Below are 20,629 nucleotides of genomic sequence, written 5' to 3'. Positions count from 1 at the left end.
AATTAATATTAGCCACCTGCAGTTGGTATTTCTGGCAAACTGGAATAATTCCGAAAAATGTCTTGCCTCAGTATCTTTGCTCATGCTCTTCTCTCTGCATGACATTCTTTATCCATTTTCTATCTATAGCCATTCTGCTCTTTCCCAAAGTCTATTTTAAATTCCACAAATTCTTTAAAGAAAGTACTTTTTTCCTCCAAATATTAAATTTTTATAACTTTGTTTGTACAACCTCTTGGTGTGTGCATATTCTATTTCCTACATAAGTTTGATTGTGTCTCGCTTGTGGAATCCTTGAGGATAAGGATATATTACATATTTTTATCACTTTAATTCCTAACATTCTGCCTTTCTCGGAGTAAACCAATATTCACTGCCTTAAATTAGACTTAAGACAGCAATTACTTTATCAGAGATTTTGATAATATTGAATCAAGACAAATGTACATTAAATCTGAAATACTCAGTTTTATTATATTACATCTTATGTATTTCTATAAGATATACTAAAGGCTTTATAGTGTAAGATAAAAAGATGTAAATTGTCTTTATTTTCTACTCAAAAATTTTTAATGTTCTAGTTACTCTTATTTTTAAATCTTTTTCTCTTCAATTATCCACATTTAATCTTTTTCTTAATAAATGCAGAGGAGTATACAGCATCCCGAAGTATTCCAAATAAAGATTTTTTTTTTGAGACGGAGTCTCGCTCTGTCGCCCAGGCTGGAGTGCAGTGGCCAGATCTCAGCTCACTGCAAGCTCCGCCTCCCGGGTTTACGCCATTCTCTTGCCTCAGCCTCCCAAGTAGCTGGGACTACAGATGCCCGCCACCTCGCCTGGCTAGTTTTTTTGTATTTTTTAGTAGAGACGGGGTTTCACCCTGTTAGCCAGGATGATCTTGATCTCCTGACCTCATGATCCGCCCGTCTCGGCCTCCCAAAGTGCTGGGATTACAGGCTTGAGCCACCGCGCCCGGCCAGATTTTTAATACATATTTGAACTTGCTAATATATAAATCTATTTTTGAATCCAAAATTTATTTTATGAATACTTAATAGGTGCCAGACATAGGATAAGTATTTGGGATATAGTAGGGTGATGTGGTTTGGATCTGTGTCCCTAACCAGATCACATCCGAATTGTAATCCCCAGTATTGTGGGGTGGGACCTGCTGGAAGGTGACTGGATCATGGAGGCAGAGTTCTCATGAATGGTTTAGCAGCATCCCCTTGATGCTGTTCTTGTGATAATGAGTGAGTGAGTTCTCAAATGAGATCTGGTTAAGTGTGTAGTGCCTCTCCCCTTCTTGCTCCTGCTCTACCAGGTAAGATGCCTGGCTTCCCATTCACCTTCTGCCATGACTGCAAATTTCTAGAGGCCTCCTCAGGAGCCCAACAGGTGCCTTCATATTTCCTGTACAGCCTGCAAAACCATGAGCCAATGAAACCTCTTTTCTTTATAAAGTACCCAGTCTCAGGTATTTTTTTGATAGCAATGCAAGAACAAACTAATACACAGGACTACAAAGACTAACATGACATGGTTTTTATCTTAAGGAGTTTAGCACCTACTAGGTAGAGAGGGAGAAACTCAGTGGGAGATCCAGATAAACAGGTATGGGAGTTCAAACAGGATGATGTTATTTTTAGCCAAGAGGAGCAATTAAAAATGTGTTGGAAAAGGTGGTATTTGGGCTGAGTATTGCATGATATGTTTGGTTGGATTTGCTAAGCCTCTGTTATTCAAGAGAAGAGGAGAATGCACAAGGGTTGTCCAGTGAGTGTAACAACGTGAATATATTATTACCTATTTGGTGGGAAACCCAGGGCACGTGGGTATGGGGAGTAAACTGTGGTTAGAATGTACAGTGGGTAGAAGGAGAGGAATAAGATAAATGAGTGGACAGGTAGTTTGTGACCAGATGCTGAAGAGTCCTGAGATAACCGGCTTTGTTCTGTAGGCTACGTGAAGTCATTGAAAGATCTAGATGTGACCAAAGCTGACGAAAGGGAAAAGCGTGGGGAAGAACCACTGAGGCAGACTGATTAGAAAAAAGGTCTGACTTCAAATACTTTCTCTGCGAATGTTTAAAGAAAATCTAATTTGGACATGAGTGTATTTGCTTACGCACTGGAAGTCCTATTTCATAGTTGGAGCTTCCTTTTTAGGTGAAGATTTTCAGTCAATCCCAGTCCAGGCAGGAATCATTCCAGTGAATGACAGCTCCACAAACCAATGACAATGCCAGGGAGATTGCTGCACAGGGTTCTATGTCATTCTAATTTCAATTAACATCTTTCTTAATTAGAAATACAGAGGTACAGAGGTGACACTTTTAATTCGTTGCCCCTTTATTTAGCTTTCTATTCATTCGTTACATAAGATAGCATATGTGGAAATTTGGTAAGCCGAATTCATGGAGAATTAGACTATAAGAATAAAATAAATTAAGATAAATTATTCCTGCTAATTTTGGGTACTTCAAAGTTTATTCCAGCTTTCATATTTGCCTTGAAGAAACTGCCTTGTCGTTGTGCTTTGGAGGCTATTTCTGTGGATGCTATATGCCAGACCATTATGGACAGTGCTCTGATTAAGCCAATATTAGACATACAAATTAGGTCTGTAATTCAATTTCCAAGACAAAAGTCTACTGTATAGCTACTCAACTCAAAAACAGAGCGAAACAACAAAACAAGGGCCGCTTCATCGTCCCAACTGCATTTTAAGATACTATGTCATTGGATATATATGTTAATCTACCTTTGGGGGCACTTTCAATATGTAAGCTGAGAATATTATTTCAGTCAAAGGGAAGACTCAGATTCATCTCTACCATCCCACCTTTCTGATACTTTCAGAAATTTGGATCACCTGACTTAAGGCAGCTGATGTAGGCAAATCATTGCTTCCTGAACTTAAAGCTAACTGTCCTCAAATAAGAAGGAACATGTCTTGTATAAAAATGATAAGAGAAAAGCAACTGAAAAGGGCTTTTAAACTACAATGAAATCATTGCTGTGTAATAACATATTCAGTAGAAAATAGAGAAAATTCCTATCAGAAGTATTCACCGGTATTACGCACAGATATGTGGAGGTAGGAGTCACTAATCTTTATATTATCTCCCTTTAATTAAAGAGGAGAAATGCTTTTATTTAATTTCAACAGAATCTGTGAAATGCTTTCATCATTTCACACACAGTGTGATAAGAGAATAATATGGCTAATGGAAAGTGGATTTTCTCCTTTTTGGGTCAGTAATAATAGCTTCCATTTGTTGAATATTTACCTTATAAACGCATCACATAAATTATCTAATTTATTCCCCAGTAAGTTATGTTGTTGATGCTACTATATTCATTTTATAGATGGGGAATCTGTGGCCAAATATGTTCAAAGAAGTTCCCAAAGTTGTAAGCAATTATACGAGAGTCAGTGCTTAAATCCAAACCAGTGTGAATTCAAAAACACAGTGTATTTTCCACAACATTTTAATGACTTTCCAACATTTTAGTATATTCTGTGGGGATCGTATTTTAAACTGTCCCTTAAATCCATATTGGCAATGGGTTTCAGCTGCATCTTCAGGGGTGTCTTATTAATTGGGACCTCTGAATACGAAAGCTGTGAAGTTCACAGTCATAACATCACCTTGATGCAAACTGGTTTAGGAAAGGTTCAATTTGCTCAATTTGTAACTTTCAAATTGCTTTTTTCAGATCTTTAATTTGATGAATGTAACTGTGGGTTAGAAATGAAATAAAACTATAAATGGAAATGATTCTAAGTGCTTTTTAGTCTGGGTAACTTAGCTGTTATGGTCCTTTCCTTATACTACTCTTTATTCGGTTCACAAATTAGTGTAATTGTGAGGGTAACAGCCCTCCATATTTAGAACAATCTTTATGTAGCGTAGTTCAGCCATTTGACTGATGACTCAAATGAAGCTTAGTATCATGGTTTAAATAAATAATTTAGTTTGGACTGAGGTCTCAAAGTTTTCAAGTAGAATGACCTGCTTTTTACTCTTATTCCTTTATCTGAATGCATTCAACAGGTCTAGTAAATTTTTAGCTTTGGGTCATGCCTCCTTAGCTCACCACACACCTAGAATATCAACTAGTGCCAGGGGCTACTTCTTGGGTTTGTCCTGTCAATTTCTAATTTAGGGAAATAGGATGCATCAACCTCCTTGTACTATTTATACACATTTAATACTTCTACACCTTTAAACCCTCAGGGACACTCAAGGAAACTTGTTACTTTTGTGTCACTTTCTGCTCAAATTCAAGGCCACCAGAATTATAATTAATTTGCATTTTAGATCCTTGTGTAAGACGATGTCACTTCATGGAAATGTTACTGGATGATAAAGTAAAGCAAGAAACATCCACTGCTGTGTATGTATTTAATTAGGAATTCCAGTCAGTTACTCATTATGCCTCTTTGCATTTCTGGAAATTTAAAGAAAAAATGGTTTCTTTCTCCCTTGTGTTAAAAAAAAATCCTTTCAGAGGAAGAAAACTTTTTTTTTTACTTCTTTTGATCAGATCCTTAAGTGACCTTTGTAAACAGTACCTTTCTATTTCAATGTTTTCCTTTACCTTTCTGTCTTTAAACAATAGCTCTAGTCTGAAAAAATTTGTAGTTAGATACACCAACAGTCCAACATGGAAGAATGAACTATATGTTTTCTTTTTGTAACAAATACTTTTATCTTAAATACTTAAAAATATTACCTTATTTATCATTTAATCCTCCTAGCAAACATATGAGGTAGAATACTATTATTGTCCCATTTTACAGCTATGATTAGGTAATGTCATTAGATGGGCAATGACAAAATATTCTCTATAAGATTTAGAAAAAGAGCAGAAAAAATAAAATGGTAATTGTCAGCTTCTTTAAAGAGCTGCTGCTTCTCTCTGTGGCAGTTTTCCCAGGCTTAATCTCAATGGTGAGTCAAATTCATATTATGAACAGATCCTTTAAGAATTTTGGTAGATAAGTTCCTGAAGTTAATTCTAAGGATGTATTTACTATATTAAATTCTGCACCAATGTGAGTCACATTATAGTGAAGCTCCAAAGTGGCTCTTTTTTTTTATAGAAAGACTAACAAATTAAAGGAGATTTCACTTGCTTTTGAGCCACTTTCCAATTTAATTGTTCACATGTCTGTAATAGGTGGTAGCATAACCTATTGGAAAGGATAGCCAAAAGTAATTGAATTCTATTTGTTCTTTAGTGGACTGTCTGTGTGATTTTAGGTACATCCCCTATTGTTTTCTGATTTTTGTTTTGGTTTTGGTAAAACAAGACTAATGCCACTTTTATTTTCCTACTTACCTCCTAGGAGTAGTCTGGGATAGAAACTCAAACCGGTTACTGCCCACAAGGATGAGAGACACAGCTTTGCAAGCTTTACCTTTTCTTCTCTTTTAAGCTTATGTTAGACTACTTGTAATTTTATCCACTGTTCTTGCCCAAATGGCATTTTGTGAGTTTGATGGGCAAGGGCCTCTTGTGCAGTTTGTCAAACATTCTATTACAAAGCTTTTGATAAAAGCAGTATTTTCATACTTTTCTGACAATAGAAGGCTGTCCCTTCAGATTGTATCTGCTTTCATGTAATAGACAGGGAGGTTAATTTCTTCATTTTTTACACAAATATTTATTAAGTGTCTACCCAAAATGAATGGATAGGAGATAATATGGATGAATTTTAAAACCCTGGGTTTTAGTTCTTCCTTTACCACTTATAGGACACTGTTCTCAGATACATCATATAAATTAGCTGAGATTTGGTTTCCATATCAACTAAATGAAGCTACTAATATCTCTTCTGCCTTTGAAGACCATAAATGCCATTTGTCTTATTGATTTTTATAGATAAATGACAGTGATATTTAGAAATGAAAACAGTTAAAAGGGTGATGGCAACCTATTCTTGTTTTACATGGATAATAATGCCTTCAGTCCTTTCAACTTAAATGATGTTGTAGTAAGGAAACTATGTACCTTCTTGTAGGAAATTCAGACTGTTAATGGAAACTTATTTGTACCACAACAGAGCTAACCATATATTTTCTCGGAGCTTCCAAAAATTTTGGTTAAGCTGGAGATTCCTTTGCAGACTTTCTTCAAAGTCTTCTCCAATCATCACATAGAGAATGCTCTTATTCTTTACTGTGATCCAAGGTCCAGATAGCACCAGGCTTCTTCTCAACTTCTCTTTTCCATTTATACACATTTAAATTGGATTTGATAATCTTTCCTCTAACAATAGCTTCTTCTTTTGAATTTTCTGTTTCATGCACACTATAGGATGGAAACCTAGTCATCATAAAATTCTTCCCATTTCCTCATTCTCTCACCCTCTGTTTTCCCCATCATAATCTATAACTCATAAAAATTATTGATCTTCTCTCTCATGGTATTTATATATCCACTTTTGAATATATAATTTTTTAAAAGAAAAACTGAATAAACATGAAGAACAATGTGTCAGTGGGTGAAATGCTACAGAGCAGGGGAGCTAAGACCACTGAAATAACCATTGATACTATAGGCTACAGTTAATGCTAATTGTAACAAAAAATACCTAAACATTTTCTCCTTATAAGGCGTTGAAAATACCAGAACAGTATGCCACTTAATCATCTGCTGGTTAAGATGGAAATAAATGCAAATCAAGAATGCTAGTGTTGTAAGATAAGATCAAGCAATATGTAACATGGCATTCTATTTAATGACAAAATTAATGACTACAAGAAAACATGCTTTTGGTTGTTTTGTGTGCATATGTTGTATTGTATGTGTATTAGTGTATAGGATATTCTTGTAAGATATGCTATTACTTTAGATATAAAAAATAGCTAACACTTATTAAACATTCTTCTAAATAGTTTCCCAGGTAGTCTCTTATTTTTTTTTTTTTTTATTGAGACGGAGTCTTGCTCTGCCACCCAGGCTGGAGTGCAGTGGCCGGATCTCAGCTCACTGCAAGCTCCGCCTCCCGGGTTCACGCCATTCCCCTGCCTCAGCCTCCCAAGTAGCTGGGACTACAGGCGCCCGCCTCGTCGCCCGGCTAGTTTTTTTTTGTATTTTCTATTAGAGACGGGGTTTCACCGTATTAGCCAGGATGGTCTCGATCTCCTGACCTCGTGATCCGCCCGTCTCGGCCTCTCAAAGTGCTGGGATTACAGGCTTGAGCCACCGCGCCCGGCCCGGTAGTCTCTTATTTAAACTTCATAACTGTTTCATGAGAAAAGTACTATTATGCCCATTTTATTGATGATCATAACTGCGGCAGAGAACAGTCATTTGCCCAAAGTTACAGACATCTGGAAAATTGTAGAGCTGAGATTTAAACCCAGAATGTCCAAATTCAGAACCTAAATTCTTAAGTGAAACACATGTGCTATTCTGCCTCATGAGAATTTTATCCTCCTTTATAAGCCAGTCATACTATGAACCCAATCAGGTAGAATGATCAACAGCAGGGCCTAGACTATAACTCTATTCTCAAAGAAGTAATATATATCTGACTAATGTATTTAGCTTGTTTATTGATACTTTCAAAATTAAATTCAAGCTATGTGTGAATGGGTTGGTTAGAAGCCACTGGGTGGGAGACGGATGGCTGGAAGAAGAAAGGGCAACTCAGGGCCGAAGGATTTGGGGAGGTGAAGAGGGTTAGAATGGGCTACTTTGCAGAGTGTGCTGAGGTTGATCCCTCAGCAAGCCCAAAGAGATCGTGTTTGACTCTTGGGGAGAAATTTAGACTGATCTCCCTGGCTCTAAAAAAATCTGTGAGGTATTATGGCTGTTGTACTGAGATAAGTGTTTATATAGGGCAGTGGTTTTCAACTGGAGGCAATTCTTTCTCACCCTTCAGATAACATTTGGCAATATCTGGGGACACTTTTGACTGTCAAGACTTGGTGAAGGGGTTCTCTAGCATCTAATGTGTTAAGGCCAGGCATGCTGCTAAATACCTGAAAAGGCACAAGACAGTTATCCCTCTTCATTTCCAACAAAAAATTACCTGTGCCCAAATGTCATTAGTGCCACTGTTGAGAAATCTTGATATAGTGGAATAGGGCCCCACCTTTTATCATGCAGACGTCAGCAAGTGTTGTTGGACACTGTGTAAATTCTTCACTATTAATGGAAGCACCATGAGTCATACGGTCCTAGCAACAATGGTCATGCTAAAGTTTACTGATGCATCTCCATCTTTACGTGGGAGAGTCAGCGAGAAATCTGGGAATTATTAATTCAGAAACATCTGTGGGGCATTTTCTGGTGACTTTCAGAAATAGTAAGGAAAGCCAGAGATTCTTCCTTCCTCCCTCCATTCACCTTGTTTGAGTTCTTTCTTCCCACCTCCTTCATCATATGGCTACAAACATGAACAAAATAAAATATCAAAATGGAACAAAAATGTTTATTTTTAATGAAGGTCCTGATATTATATAGTATCTACTCATCTGTTTAGAACATTACAATAATAAAACCAAGGGCATAAATGATATATATATATATGATATGTAAATGGTATATAAAATATATATATATAATTTATATACATATATATATATGGTCTGAGCAAATTTGCTCAAGCGAAGACAGCCACACTTTTGTTCTGCATTCCCAAAACCAATATGCATGAGCTTTTAGAAGTGTGTGCAATTTAGTCACGAGGGGAACCAAATAAAAGAGTGTGGGTATTTCTGTGCAAACCTATCATCTTTAATAGAAAAATAAAAAAACGCCTAAAGCTGATGTCCTGACTAATCACTCAGATTATAGTTAGAACCAGAAAGAGAAGACTTTTCATTAGGAAACAAACAATTCACAACAGGAAATGCAGGTATTGACAACTGTTTCTCCAGTTTTGGAATGAGACTGGGAGATTGGGTTGGGGGAGGCACTATATTCAATAGGTGTATCTTTCAGAAAGTTTTTCCTATCAGTATAAAGTGACCTCATATATGTATTTCTTTTTAGAAGGAAAATCTATAAATTGTGTTTATAAATAAGTTTCTAGTAATTATCTTCCTAGAAGATTCTGCTAAAACCAAAAAGAACTGTCAAAGCTCCAGAAGAAGCAGTAAGAGAAAGAATAAAGGCAAATATTTCAGCAAGGCAAATCCAAAGCAAACACTGAAACAAATGAGGCTACAGACAATGGTATGAATGTTAATGAACATAAAGCTTGATAGTAGAAATCTGCTAAATGCATAGTTGAGGGAATTGAGAGGACATTTCCCTAACAGTTTGTTCCTGTTGCTTAAGATTTTTTTAAAAAACGGTACCGCAGGATGGCCCAATTCAGTCCCAACATCATATTATGCAGATACATTACAATTCCCTATTGAAGTTCTGTGGAAGAGTTGAGTCTAATTTAGCACAGTTGTTTCACACAATATCATCAAGATCAGTGAATGAATACCCAAAGCATGTGTGAAAGGTTGAGAAGCGATTGCAGTTTTGCAACCAGAAACTATTCTTTGGAGGTTCACAAATGTGTGAGAAGGGGAAAAGAAGCCACATACAATGACAAGAAAAACTCACACAGAGTTAGTTAACTTTGGACATTTTACTGTGAACTTGAACCTGTATTTTATTATTTTTATTCAGAATGATGAAAACAGCATTATCGTATTAACTAAGGGAATGGCTCACGTCTGAAGTCCTTTTCAGGCATCCCAAGAAGGAAGATGTGCTGGTACTCTTGATAGAGTTGATATCGTAAACCCTGGAGGAAGGTTTTTGTCAGACATTTGGGCTTACACTAGGCATGCACTTATAACTTAATTCTTCCAACTGTGGAAGTTCATGGGAAAAGACCTATCTCAGCCATCTGCTCACTATTAACCTTTTCACAGGGAGGAAGAATAGATGGCATTTGTTTATTTACCTATTCTCTTATTCCTTCAACAAAGATTTGTGGAATGCCTATCCGACAAAATGCATTTTCTGTTATTTGAGATTTACAGTCAGATTGAGAAGACTAACACGAAACTAATGAACAGTCATACGATTTGATAAGAGCTAAAAGATCCTATGAGTCTAAAGAGAATGAAGTGCTTCTCTGCCTAGGAGAAGGAGAAGAATTTAGAGAAGCTTTTACACACACAAAATACCAGACTGTAAGAAGATGTACAAAAGATTAGCAATATTTCCCTGGACAGAAGCTAAGTGGGCCGGGCATGGTGGCTCAGGTCTGTATTCCCAGCACTTTGGGATGCTGAGGTGGGCGGATCACAAGGTCAGGAGTTCAAGACCAGCCTGGCTAAGATGGTGAAACCCAGTCCCTACTTAAAATACAAAAAAATTAGCCAGGTGTGGTGGCAGGCGCCTGTAATCCCAGCTACTCAGGAGGCTGATGCAGAGAAATGCCTGAACCCGGGAGGCGGTGGTTGCAGTAAGCCAAGATGGCACCACTACACTCCAGCCTGGGTGACAGAGACTCTGTCTCAAAATAAATAAATAAATAAATGAATAAATAAATAAATAAATAAATAAATAAAGTAAATAAAAAGTTAAGTGCATATCACTGAATGCTTTGCTACTATTTTTATAAGACCACTGGATCCATTCACAAGCCAGATAACTTGCTAATTTAAAAAAGGCTTTAAGCAACCATGTGTATTCTTGCCAGTTACCCCTCTTCCATCTCCACCACTTAACCTTATTATTTCCAGGACATGATATCCTCATCACTTTGATCCTGACTTTGGTTTTGCCCTTGACGTTGCCTCTGTGGACTTTGTCATGGCTTGCCATTCTCAGTTTTCCTGTGATTCCCTAAACACGTAATGCCTCTCCGTAATTATTTGGCTGGCATTAGGGCCAGACCACCTTGAGAGGAGAGAAATTCAGCAGGCAGGAGAAAAAGTGTATGCAAAGGCACTGAGAAAAGATCTATTGTTGGTGTTTCCAGGTATGCAATTCCTTTTGTCTAGAGTATAGAACATGTGTGGATCAGATGAAACTGGAAACACAAAAGTCATCCTTCTCTACCTTCTACAGATTTAATTTTTTTCTGTAGATGGTAGGAATCCACTGACAGTCTTCAAGTAAGGGACAAAGTGGATTAGATTTGTAGGTTAGGAAGATGACAAAAAGGGCAAATTGTATAGAAGAGGGATTACTGATAGAAAACAGTGAAAGTGGCAATAGAGAGAAGTGGATGGATTTCAGGAATTATTTAAAAAGCAGTATCTCAGTCGGGCGCAGTGGCTCATGCCTGTAATCCCAGCACTTTGGAGGCCAAGGTGGGTGGATCATGAGGTCAGGAGATTGAGACCATCCTGGCAAACATGGTGAAACCCCGTCTCTACTAAAAATACAAAAATTAACTGGGCATGGTGGCATGTGCCTGTAATCCCAGCTACTCCAGAGGGTGAGGCAGGAGAATTGCTTGAACCCGGGAGTCAGAGGTTTCAGTGAGCCGAGATTGCGCCAATGCACTACAGCCTGGCAACAGAGTGAGAGCGAGACTCCATCTCAAAAAAAAAAAAAAAAAAGGCAGTATCTCAGGACTTGACTTCTTTTCTGTCCCATTCACTGACCCTATTTTTATATCCAGATAGGGAACAGTAGAAAGTTGATTTCCAGGTTTTTTGCTTAAGATAAAGAATGCTATGCTTTGATTTTGCACTGACATTCTCTCATATTTACTACCTTATTTATTACGTTTGTTTACTTGTCCAGATTCCCCAACAGACTTTGAGCAACTTGATTTCAAAAACTTTATTCTTAAAAGAGTGCTTCACATACAGAATATTTTAAATAAGTGTTCACTGAATAGCTGAAGAGGGCACAGCTTCGAGCTCTGCAGTGAACAGAAGGGTTGCAGAATCTACTTGAGAGATTTGGGAGTTCCTGGAATATTGGTTCCTTGTAGATGGGATTACCTAGAGGGAAGTGTATATAAAGGAACTAGAAAAACAATCACCAACAATTACTGATGCTGTGCCATGCACCATGCCAAATACTTTACATGGACCATCTCATTAATCATCTAACAGCCTACGGTTAGATTGTAATTGCTAGTACTAGTGACATTTTATAGATACAGAAACAAAGAGTTCCACAGGAGGAGTCTTGAGAAGCAACAGATTTTCTGAGTTGGGTAGAGGAAGGATCAGACAATGTGACAGAAATGGAATGAGCCAAGTTAGGAAGAGAATCTCTGGAAATAAAAAGAGGACCAAGGACAGATACCCAACAGCCTTTGTGGAGGTGGGCATGGAGGGTGTCTGGTAGGAGACTTAACAAAAAGTAGTCAGAAATATAGGAGAACTTAGAGGAAATGGAAAAGAGAGTTTTGAAAAGAAAGGGATAACTTGGTAGGCAATGCCTCGGGCTGTGAGAGGTCAAGTTATTTAAGGATGAAAGGAGCCTTGAATTTGGCTTTTAGAAGCTTATTCTGTGCACTGTGAGCTGGGTGGTATTGGTGGAAGACAGAGCAGAGGATGAGGAGTGAGGACAATAGATGGGGAGGGAGTGGAGGGAATGAGTGTCTGCTTTAAGGGAGGAGACACTTGAAGGAAGTCAGTTGAGGAGGGAAGGAGTTGCAGAGGTCAGTAACCCGAGGAGAAAGAAATTAAAGAAGTTTCATTTTTTATTTTCTTAACATAGAAAAGGGATTTATCATTTTGTTTATAGATAAAGGCTGAGGGGAAAGAGCCATTGAAGATGGTGCAGATATAGAAGAAAGGGCATAATTGAGAGAATAATATCTTGGAGGATGTTGGAGGAGATGGGTCAAGAGTACCAGGAGGGGCGAAAGAAAAGACACTGCATCCCCCGACCCTTGTCTGTAGGGTTGGTTCAGGGACAGGTTTGAAACACCGTGTAGTATAAGTCAAATAAAATGTCAAAGAGAGATCTAGAGAGGATTGGGGAAGTTAGGCATAGGAAAGCTTTTCATGCTATTCCTAATGCAGAACTGGGGCAGGCTATAAAGTTTTATATATTTTTTTCATAAAGAAAAATAAATAAATGTAGTGCATCTGCACGATATGACTTTGTACTGAAATGAGCCTCACTATGGTGCCTTCTTGAAAATTAACAGATAGAGGCATAAAATGTTACAGAAAGTAGTTTCACTTAATTTACTGTATTTCATTTGTTTAACATGGCATTTGCAATTGATGTTCCTCTTTCTGTGATAACTGTCATCTACACATTACCATGCATTCTTCCTCAGAAATTCACCCTCCTTGAAAAGGATTTGCAGTTTATATTAGACTTTTCTTTATTTTTTAAAATTTTTTTAGACTTTATTTTAAAAAAATGTGTATTTCTGAACATAAGAAATACAAAGCTATACATTTCTTAGCTACACTTACCCGATTGTATATTAATGACTGCTGGGTAAAATTCAAGAGAAAGCAAAAGATTTTAGATTTCGTATGGTATAATGGGTTCATTTCAGATTTTTTTTTTTTTTTTTCCCATAGGAGAGGAGGCTTTTCTTACAATAAGACCTCTTAATAGAATGTTTCAATGACATTTGGGAAGAAATTCAATTCCCAAACAAATAATTGCAATACAGAGTATGAACAAAAATCAACAGTTTTTTACCTAAAGTATGTCAATTTTCTAGTATCTCATTCAATGCTAAAAGTAAGGTATTTTTACATATGACTTGCAGGTAGGGATTGCCTACAAATTCGCCAATTGAAATTTAGTTACGCATTACTACTCAATCTTTCCTGGTTACAATACAAAACCGAGCAATCTTTAAATAAAAGAAAAAAGTAGCTTCTCTATTATCTGGAGCCACAAGTGTGTATTTTGATAAAGAACTGAAAATTTCCCTCTGGCAATCATTTATTTTGGGAAAAGAAGCGCTATTTAAATACAACTCTGATTTTCCTGGGTTTTGAGCTAACCATGTCGCTAGGGACTTTATTTGGTAAAATGTACAGTGTCATGTGTTCTGTTTTCTACCTGGATGTTTCTAGGACACCATATACATTGGGAATAGGTTCTCCTCAAAAGGATCTCAAGATCTGAAAACTAGATCAGGTCTTAAGGAGGGCAACTACATGTGTGTTTGGTCAATATTATCTCCCAGACACCAATGTTTCTCTGACCAAAGTATCCTATTTTGGGAGATGCAATGTTTGCATTATTTACCTAAGGAAGGTAACATATTAGGTCATGAGAAGGTAACATATTAAGTCACTATTTCCTTTTAGAAATCGATTTATCAGAAATAAATTCTCACTGGCTGGGTGGGAAACAAAGAAGATGGCTAAGAGTACTGTTGCTCGTCAGGGGTGAGAAAAGGTTTCCTATAAAGCCCACAGAATCCCCAGGAAGTGGAGCTAGGGAATTATCAGAAAGAACTCTGCTTGTTCCTTCATTTAGCATGTGCCCCTTGTCTTGAGAAACACTTTTGACACTGAGCTTTTTCATGTGGAAGTGCTACGAGTGAACTTTTCAAGAGGCACATCAAAGGATTTTCATGCTGTAACAGTCTGTTTTCAGCTAAGTTCATTCGAACAGACTTTCTTGACCTGCTCACATGAGTAACATGTCTAAATTGCTTAAAGATCTGATAATTTCTCTTCCCTCAGATTTACGGAAAGTTAATAAAAGCTAAATTCTTGTCTTGCATTGTGGAAGAGCACAAGTTGGTCTTATGAATGAATGTGATTCTCAGATAGACCAAACCCAGTATGGATTTTCAGAAAGTATTTAGTTGCTCCCTTAAATCTCTTAGCTAAAGAAATTGGATTGGTAATTATGACATTCCTACTACAAGATTTGTTGGATATAAGAGTCTCAAAATAATGTTAGAAAAGCCTTTTTAAAATAACATTCTACGAACCAGTCATCTAAATCTTTAGGAATAGCCAAAGGCCTTTGTTTAAATTTCTTTAAAGAAAAATAACTGGTTACATACAATAAATATAGAGCTTATTTGTAAATAAATCATTGAGGTGCTTCTTAGGCAATTAGGTACTAAATTTCAGATACTTACAGTTTTTGGCTATTAGTCACTTTTCTTCTAGTTACTATCAAAACTAATATTAGATTCCAACAATTAGCTTTAAATTACCCTGTCCCATGCAAAGTTTATTTAGCTAGCCAACAGCCCTGTGACGAACGTACCAGTATCACTTTCTTCTTGTAGATGAGGATTCTGCAGGTCAGAGATAGTGAGTGATTGGCTCAAGACCTCATAGCCAGAATGTGGCAAAATTAAGATTCAGTTCCATAATCTCTGACTCCAAATACTGTGCTATTTCCAGTGAAAGCAAACAGAGCTGCCTCTCCATGATCTGAGCTTCACTGCAGCTAGTATGTGTCATGGAGAACAGAAAAACACAAAAAGATTATTATTTTATTTTATTTTATTTTTTTGAGACGGAGTCTCGCTGTGTCGCCCAGGCTGGAGTGCAGTGGCCAGATCTCAGCTCACTGCAAGCTCCGCCTCCCGGGTTTACCCATTCTCCCGCCTCAGCCTCCCAGTAGCTGGGACTACAGGTGCCCGCCACCACGCCCGGCTAGTTTTTTTGTATTTTTAGTAGAGACAGGGTTTCACCATGTTAGCCAGGATGGTCTTGATCTCCTGACCTCGTGATCCACCCGCCTCCGCCTCCCAAAGTGCTGGGATTACAGGCTTGAGCCACTGTGCCCGGCCAAGATTATTTTTCATAGCAGAAACAGAAAACAGTTTTAGTCTCCCCAAGAATAGAAAATTTCCGGGCATGGTGGCTCACTCCTGTAATCCCATCACTTTGGGAGGCCGAGTTTGAGACTAGCCTGACCAACATGGAGAAACCCCATCTGTACTAAAAATACAAAAATTAGCCAGGTTTGGTGGTGTGCACCTGTAATCCCAGCTACTCTGGAGGCTGAGGCAGGAGAATTGCTTGAACCCGGGAGGCGGAGGTTGCAGTGAGCCAAGATGGTGCCACTGCACTCCAGCCTGGCTCACAGAGGGAGACTCCATCTCAAAAAAAAATAAAAAAAAGAAAAAAAAAGAATAGAAAATTTCCAGTCCCATTAGCCCATTAGTACATATAGGGAGTTCCAGGACTTTCCAAATTACAATTCTTTTTTTTTTTTTTTTTTTTTTTGGGGCAGGGTCTCCCCCTGTTGCCCAGGCTGGGGTGCAGTGGCGCGATCTCGGCTCACTGCAAACTCTACCTCCCGGGTTCACGCCATTCTCCTGCCTCAGCCTCCTGAGTAGCTGGGACTACAGGCGCCTGCCACCACGCCCGGCTAATTTTTTATATTTTTAGTAGAGACGGGGTTTCACCGTGTTAGCCAGGATGGTCTGGATCTCCTGACCTTGTGATCCACCCACCTTGGCCTCCCAAAGTGCTGGGATTACAGGCTTGAGCCACCGCGCCCAGCCCCAAATTACAATTCTTTTCATACATGTTGCTGTCAATAAAGTAAGTCAGTGTGTTAATGTAAACCACACTCCCTCAGACAGAAGCATACCCTAAGTCCTTCTAAATCTTTGTATCAAATGCATTCTGCTGTGCAAATATATAAAATCTCATCTCATCTTGAGATACTTCACTCTGAGGCACATGTTGGAAATGTATGCAGACATTACAGAGTTATTGTCTAGCGAGAAAAATATTTTCTTGTGGGTATTGGACTATCATATTAAGAGTCAAGGATGTAGCATTTTTGGGGTAGAAATTCATCTTCCTCTACTGTTTTTTTCTGGCAATCAATAAAGTTGCAGAACAAAACATTGCATGATAAAAGGTAACATAAGAAAAAATATATTTATTACTCCTTTTCACTAACTTCTTTAGCTAACTGTGATCCTTAGTAAAATTCTGGTGAAAACCATGAAGGTAGGTTGAAGAGTGTAGGATTTGAGTGAACATGGGCTACTCTGTCAAAATTGAGGCATCCACATTTCCATGATGAAATGGTACAGTGTTTAGGGACAGAATCTGGATTCAGACTGCCAAGGTATGAACACTGACTATGCCACTTATTACTGTTTGTCCTAGGGCAAGGCCCTTAGCATTCTGTGTCTCAGTTTACTCACCTTTTAAATGGTATATTTCTACTACCTATCACATTGTGTTACTATAAGGTTTAAAGAAGTTCATATCTGTAGAGTATTTCAAACATTCCCTGGTATATAGCCATGTTTGCAAATAAAAATAAATTAATTACATTGTCCTCAAATAGTAACTGTTCCTACTTAGTGAAAATTATAGTCATAGAAATTTTGAGTAAGGAGGAACAGTGTTGGAATTTGAAGTGGGGCATTATGTAGTCAAGGAAATCAAAATATTTTACCCCAAAATATATTTTCTTTGACATATATATTTATATTTATTTACATTTTTATTTATTTATTTTTTATTTAGAGACAGAGTCTCACTCTGTTGCCCAGGCTGAAGTACAGTGGTGTGATCATGACTCACTGCAGCCTTGACCTCCTGGGCTCAAGCAATTCTCCTGCCTCAGCCTCCTGAGTAGCTGGGACTACAAGAGTGTACCACCATGCCCAGCCTTCATTGTCATACTTTTGAGCTGGCTGCCACAGGGCCAGTCAGATTGAGGTGGGAGAAATTTCCCTCTGTAGAAAATCCTCATTAATGTATCCAGGCCTTTCCTTTCTAGGCATTTCCTGGACCTGGGAGAGATTAACTGAATCTGGTACCTTTAAATGTCTGAAGAAACATTTACCATCTATTCTCTCTGAGGACTGCTTACTTAAAAGCTGATACCCAAGCTATATATATATTTAAAAGGCCCTTTTGCTTTTTCTCTTTCAATGCTGTTTTTGGAAAATTTTTTCAGTGGATTAAAATCTTTTTCCCCCCCAAACCCCCAAAACCTTTGTGCTTGGTACTTCATTTGCTTCCTTTCTTAAAAATCGTTCTCCCATTTACTTTTACTCCATCTACTTTTTCTTTCTCCTTGTCCCATTAGAGGGCTTCTGATGACTCAGGCCCCTTAAGGATCTCAGAAAAAAGGTGTCATTCACCCCTTAAGGAATGCGGAAAAAAGGTGCCACTCACCCCTTTTGGGTAATCTTCTGTCTTCCTTGTGGAGGTTCAAGATTCATAGGCAGACTCTTCTCAGGTCTAAAACTCTGCTCTCTATTTTGTTACCAGATTTCTTTGGCTTTTGGGGGTACGACAAATTACTTTGCTTTGTGAGAAAACTTGGTTTCTCTGTGTAATGGCTAAGAGATACAGTTTTAGAGGGCACTGATGGCATTGCTTATAATCAATAGTTATTTCTATGGGAGGCCACTGTTTCTTTGTATATTTTGGATAAGCATTGTACTGGGCACCTAATGGGTATGGAAACACTCCCTACTGAGAGATAAGACTCTCTTGGGGGATGAGCTTATCACAGAGTGGGCTGACTGATACTGGGCTACCCACCAGCCCAGGAGGAATGTCCTCGCAGTGAGGTGCACTGTGAAAATGTTTCATGACTCAGTCCTCATGGCATTCCTCTCTGGTGACATAGGATTCAGTATGGTTCTGCCCTGAGTTCAGTGGTCCAGTTAAAAGATAAAAACTAAATTAAAAACAACCTATCTAAATAAAATTGCTCTCCTCATAAAATCCCATGGTAGAGTCCTATGATTTTGTGTTACCTTGACATTCATTTTTAATCTTCCTTTAACACAGTCAACCTTCTTGAAAAAGCTTAAATTCTGTGTCTTTTTGTGCTTTGAGATATAAATTTGCTACCCATTTTCTCTAAAATTCAGTAAAATCTTCTTCCAGATAACCTTTAAACTTTTCTATTTACAAAGGCATAGTTTAAATCCTTTTAAATTGGTGAGTTTTCCTTGTCATATGGCTAAAATTCTAAAATCAAAACTGTAAAGTCTGTGCATACACGTGTATGTCGTATGTTGTGTCTACATATAAGTATATATCTATACATATGCTTATATATTATCTATATTACCAAATCAAAAATAAACGAGTACTCATATATTAAATAAGTGCAAATGCTTTTCAAGTTCACATGACTTTAATATCTTTATTGGTAGATAAAGATAATTTTTAAATTATTGGTTAAATAAAACAAAAATGTCTTCAGAATTTCATGTAGACATTTTTGTCTGGGTCTATTGATCAGATACTACCTGCTAGATGTTACGAAGCTTTTAACATGTGGGAAAAGCATACTCTTGTGAGCAAAATTTGAAGCATATTTCTTTCTCTCTACCTGATTTCTCCAGAATTTGGAAACTACTTGTGGGTATTCATAATTTATGACAATGTAGTTATTTACATCAGTTCAATAAGAATCTGCTTTCTTTTATAATAGGACACAAAAGGAGACACTGGTGATTTTACCAAGGCTTTGATTGAAATGGCATAGTTTGAGATATAACCAGATTGCTTTGAGGAATTGAGGTTGGCTTTATAGAGGTGATAAAAGCCCCTTGGAAAGACTGGCCTGGTACTTTTTCTTTGCAGTTCCTTTACAAAGTTCCTGACCTGTAGTGACTTTCGGACAGGGCCAGGAACCTCAAGTTATTTTGAGACCCTGAGAAAAGAGGAATTACAGGTATTTACAGACAGTTTGATGGCAAAAACTTGGCTTGAATAGGCTGGAGAAGGTTTTAAAAAGTCTATCCTGAGATTCCTCATGAAAAAGTTCTAACAAAGCCAATTTAAAAGAGCCTATATCACCAATAATTACACTTGGGGCAGTTAATGCAAATAATCAGGCCAAGTGTAATAAGACTAAAATTAATTTTGCAGAAAATTTGTTTCTACTATGATTTGCCTTTGGTAAAAATGGAGGACTAGAGAGAGAAAAATTATGTTTCATAAGAAACTACAGTACACTTGTTATTGGATTCTAGACTTGCCCATTATTTTTGAGTTTCAAAATTATTAGTCTACAATTTAGATGAGATCCTGAATTCTTTCCTGCCTATGAGTCTTCAAACCAACATTTTCAAAAATTTTCTTCCAATTTTCTTACTTGGAATCCCTAGAAATTAAAATTGTACTTTTCTTAAAGTCCTGAAAACTGAAGCTAGACAATTTAAACTTTGCGAGAAATAACATCAACTTTTATATAAACAATCTTCATGCCTGCTTGCTGATGTATGGACTTCTCAGAAAGTTCACTTGAATACCTGATACAAACTACACTCTAGAAAAATTTGTCAGGTTGTCACTGCAGTCTGAAGATGCTTCAGAGACTCTAGAAAAGCTATTGTGTAGACTCACTGCTCTAGACATTAACCTTTGGTTTTCATTTGTTTCTGCAGAAATGGCTCTTATTAAAGATCTGTTTTCCTGTATCATATATAGAAGTCTCACCCATCTGCAGTGCTATGGCCTGGAATGGGACACAGCTGTTTAACTGAATTGATCTATTCTCAGGACTGAAAGAGTGACTAAAGAAGATTTGGGACAATATGTTTAAATATTCTCTTTTCTGTTTATCCCAATTCATCATTCTACTTTTTGTTTATCTCTGTCTAACAAGCTCGAACCCAAATTTCTCCAAAGCTTTCATTTTGGAAAAATTTGGGTTCGAGTTTGTTAGATATAGGCAAAAAGCCCATTTGGCTTTTAATACATGAAACTTGTTTTAAGTTTCAAAATGAGGACTGAAGGAAA

Source organism: Piliocolobus tephrosceles, chromosome 4 (assembly GCF_002776525.5).
Source record: "Piliocolobus tephrosceles isolate RC106 chromosome 4, ASM277652v3, whole genome shotgun sequence".
NCBI classification, from domain to species: Eukaryota; Metazoa; Chordata; class Mammalia; order Primates; family Cercopithecidae; genus Piliocolobus; species Piliocolobus tephrosceles.
Note: the sequence above shows the minus strand (reverse complement) of the source record.